The sequence below is a fragment of the Diaphorina citri genome, unplaced genomic scaffold, assembly GCF_000475195.1.
Source record: "Diaphorina citri unplaced genomic scaffold, Diaci psyllid genome assembly version 1.1 scaffold2889, whole genome shotgun sequence".
NCBI classification, from domain to species: domain Eukaryota; kingdom Metazoa; phylum Arthropoda; class Insecta; order Hemiptera; family Psyllidae; genus Diaphorina; species Diaphorina citri.
The window spans coordinates 1-4454 of NW_007380302.1; the positions used below are offsets into that span (position 1 = coordinate 1).

The window sequence follows — 4454 nt, forward strand, 5'->3', positions numbered from 1 at the left end:
TTTTGCTTCCCCTCAGTCAGAGGTATAAAATGAGGTTGGAACGAAGATTCCACGTTGGTAGAGTAGGGTAACAGCACTTTGCTCTTGTCACTTCCATTCCCCTTGCTATCAGTCTCTTGTTTCTTACTTTCATTCAAAGATTTTTGACTAGTTTCCTTCCCAAACAAAAATTGAGGCAAATATTTAAGTCTACGTTGTGACCGGCTATCACTACTTTTCTCATCCGACATGAAAGGGGAAAATGCTAATTTAGCATACTTTTCTGCTTGCTCTAAAAATTGCAATAACTTTTGTGGCAAAAACTGTACAGTGAATGAAAGAGATTTCGGTTTTTCCGATGAAGTTTGAACGTCAGATTTGGAGGAAATATTGTGAATATTCCGAGGGGATTTACTGCTATTCTCTTCCCAATGTTTCCAGGATTCTGTTGCTCCCATGGCAGGAGGATTCAAATCTTCTCGAGGTGTCCACCGATTTTCATCCAATAACTTCTTGTTGACTCTGGATATTGATCTACTCCTGGCTGTCTTGGGTTTCAGCACAGGTTCTTTGATTTCAGGCTGAGGAGTTGTTGTATTCGCTTTCACAATTTCTTTCAGAGTCGTTGTAACTGATGTTGGCGTGGGTTTGTCGGTAACAAACTCGTAAGGTCCGGACTTGTTTTCTGTCACTGGTTTCACAGAAGTACTCCAGTATTGTTCCAGACTAGAGTAGTTCATAGTGATGGAAATGTCTGGTACGTAGGTGGCAGAGTCTCCAGCATCCATCGCCATGGTTGGCAACAATGAACATTCGATCACTCATTATCTGTAAAGGACGTAGAAGAAAAATTGAGACATTTAATAGTATATTAAGTTTGGGACAAGAATTGTAATTGAATCTTAAAAAGCACCATCTATTTGTAATCTTGCACACGTATGACTACAACTGTCATACCATACTCTCAGGGGATAATTCGCAACAAAGATTCCTGTGATTCTCATCAAAGATTTTCATTTAGGAATGTCTATACCTATAGTAAGTGTTTCAAGTACGACTGTACTAGGACTACTAAGTAGGTATCTGTTGAGTTGGAGTTCTAATGTAGTAAGAAAAGATCACTTTGAAAATAGAACATTGGAACGAATTTATTTTGTGTAGACTCACCAGAGTGAAAATCAAGACTGAGGATTGAATCAATTCACTCTAGCCAATATTGGATATTGGAAAACCGAAATACACTGGTTCGAAACCACCATCATACACAACAGTTGTTGAACTCTTTGAACTGACAAGATTGAATAGAAGACGACTGATGCATTCCAACCATTATGGTCTATCAAATGAATTTGAGTGGAAAACAGGACAGAGCAGCCATTGGAGTGTCTTTTGAGGTTGTCCTTTCTTGAAAAAGATTTCCCATATTCATTGCAAGTGAATTTACTCACAGTTTCATCAGAGGGAGGCTTCATAGAACAAAGCTTGTGATGTCAACTCAGATTTGACACCTTCATTAGCTTTCCACAGAACTCACACAGCTTCATCTTCCTTGAACTGATCTCGTACCAAGACAGACACACGTTAGATACCTCAAACAAGTCAATCCAGCAGGGACTATAGAGACATTGACTTGATGACAGTAGACAAAAAAGAGTATAGGTATTTTATAGTAGGTAACAGAAACACTCACTTGTGACTTGAATTAGCGCAAGAATAAAAAGAGGTTTGAGAAAACTAATTATTAGGTAAGTACCTACGAAAAACGAAATTTTACTTCAAATTCTTCAAAAGTTGTGAGGTCTTGAGAAACAGAAAATGAAATTTATAAAAATTAAAAATAAATTACAAGTCAAAAATAAACAAAGAATTTATGGTGGGAAAGGGACGTTTTATGAAAAGTAAAATCCCATCCCCCTACTGTTGTCATGGGATTTTTCTCGAAAAATCTCGTCCTCAACACGCTCCCCTGTGCTAGATCCTCACAAAAGCATGGAACGATTGTTTACGATCTGTGAAGCTGGCCATGGAGCTTTGGAGGTCGAGTGCTGGAGGAGTTGATTCTACCTGTTGGGCTCGAATCCCCCAAGAGATTTGAAGAGGAAAAACAACGATGCTTATGATTGCACAAGAACTTGATTTATTAGTAAAACACAAGGTTTAGTAAGGTACAAGTTTATTACTGAGAGGAAAACGCCTCCTGAGAGGGAAATTAATAACCAACTGGGAAAGCCCAGGAAAATTGGGAAAACGTCTGACTTGCGATTTGATAAAATCCGAAGTACATGATTTATAGGTTAGGTTTGCAGGACGTATTTTATTATGAATGCGTAAGGCGCTTTGACACGGTGGCGGTCGCCACATCACTCCCCCCCTTCAACGAAAATCTGGCCGATACCAGGAATCGAACCCAGAGATGCCAGTCAAAAGGAAAACCTGAATAAACAAAATGAGTATAATTAGCGCGAGGTATAATCTCTCAAGTGAGATGGGAAATGAACTCGACGTCCACTTCTTGTGGTACCACCAGGATTCGAACCTGTTGGTAAAATGCTAGAGTGGGGATCTCTTACCGGGTTTGATTCTGAGGGAGGGCAAGATTTCTTGAGCACACCAGGGATTGAACCTGATGGACAAAGCTGAATAGCTTTACCAGGTCTTGAATCTGGTGCAGAGGCATATTGTTTGCTAGAATTATTCAAGGGTGTATCTACAACATTCCTAGGCAAGCTAAGTTTATGATTTGAATTAAAAATAGTTGTCTTAACCTTAGGACTAAAAACTGTTGCTGATCTTCCAGGGACGGAAACCCAAGGATTTGAACCTAGAGTTTGCATAAGACCTTTCTTACTAGAGTTTGAATCTAGTGCTGAGGTAGGTAATTCTGGCATATGTATAATCTCTCAAATGAGATGGGAAATGAACTCGACGTCCACTTCTTGTGGTACCACCAGGATTCGAACCTGTTGGTAAAATGCTAGAGTGAGGATCTCTTCCCGGGTTTGATTCTGAGGGAGGGCAAGATTTCTTGAGCACACCAGGGATTGAACCTGATGGACAAAGCTGAATAGCTTCACCAGGTCTTGAATCTGGTGCAGAGGCATATTGTTTGCTAGAATTATTTAAGGGTGTATCTACAACATTCCTAGACAAGCTAAGTTTATGATTAGAATTAAAAATAGTTGTCTTAACCTTAGGACTAAAAACTGTTGCTGATCTTCCAGGGACAGAAACCCAAGGATTTGAACCTAGAGTTTGCATAAGACCTTTCTTACTAGAGTTTGAATCTAGTGCTGAGGTAGGTAATTCTGGCATATTACCATCTGATTGTGGAGGGACTTCTTGAGGATTTGAGTCTGTCACTGGCACCAATGACTGTAACTGTGAGGCTTGTTCCAATGGGGAAGACTGCGAGGCAGGCTCAAATGGGGAAGATTGGAGACAAGGACTCTGGGATTGCAATGTGGAGCTTGAATCAGGCTGACAGGTACCTTGGCTTGGTTGAACTGACTGTGGTTGTGTGTCATCATGGGTTGACACTGAAGGCAGAGGCTGGTCTACTTCAGGAGGAATATCGGAGTTGAAGGCAGGCTTAACCCGGTCACGAGACACAATGACCTGACGAGAACCAATAACAATTTTGAAATTTTTGTCAGTCCTGGACAAAACTTGGTATGGTCCTGTATATGGACGCTGTAAGCTTAATCGCACATTATCATTTCGCAAATAGACATGGGTACAGTTTTTGAGATGAGGATGGGAGAAAGGTTTGACGTCCGCATGCCACGCTGTCTGCCTGGGACGAAGGTTCTCAAAAACTGTGTGCAGTTTCTTGGCATACTCACTAACAGGACAAGATGCAATGCTTTGCTCAAAGTACTCCCCAGGTAACCTTAGATTGGTGCCATAAACCAGTTGGGCTGGAGATGCTTGAAGATCTTCTTTGATAATTGAGCGTAATCCAAGAAGAACAACAGGGAGTTCTAAGGACCAAGAGGTTGAATGTGAATCTAGCCGACACATCAGTGAGGCTTTCAATGTTCGGTGTTGTCGCTCTATGATACCATTTGCTTGTGGATGGTATGCAGAGGTGTTTCTCAATTCAATGCCAAGAAGGGAGGCCACTTCCTTGAATAAGGATGACAAAAAATTCCGTCCTTGGTCAGTGACCAGAGATATTGGCGAACCAAATCGGGCTATCCAGCCATTGAAAAAGGCTTGTGCCACCGTTTCCGCAGTCTGATCTGGAATGGGCAAGGCCTCTAACCATCGTGTATAGCGGTCTATACAGGTTAATATGTATATGTTACCTGCTGAAGGTGGCAAGGGTCCAACTATGTCAATATGGACGACTGCAAAGCGTTCATCAGGTGGGAGAAATGGTACAAGTGGTGAGCGCTCATGTCGTTGAACTTTGGAGGTCTGGCACTTGTTGCACTGACGAGACCAGTTCTTGATGTCTTTTTGCATTCCGGGCC

General features: G+C 41.4%; 1 long non-coding RNA gene across 1 annotated transcript; it reads left to right on the forward strand.

Moving 5' to 3' along the window:
- The first annotated feature begins 1994 nt into the window (after nt 1-1994).
- LOC113471727 lies at nt 1995-3698 on the forward strand. Its single transcript, XR_003394313.1, has 2 exons — nt 1995-2850; nt 3275-3698. It is a non-coding gene; the product is annotated as an uncharacterized LOC113471727 (long non-coding RNA).
- The last annotated feature ends 756 nt before the right edge of the window (nt 3699-4454 follow it).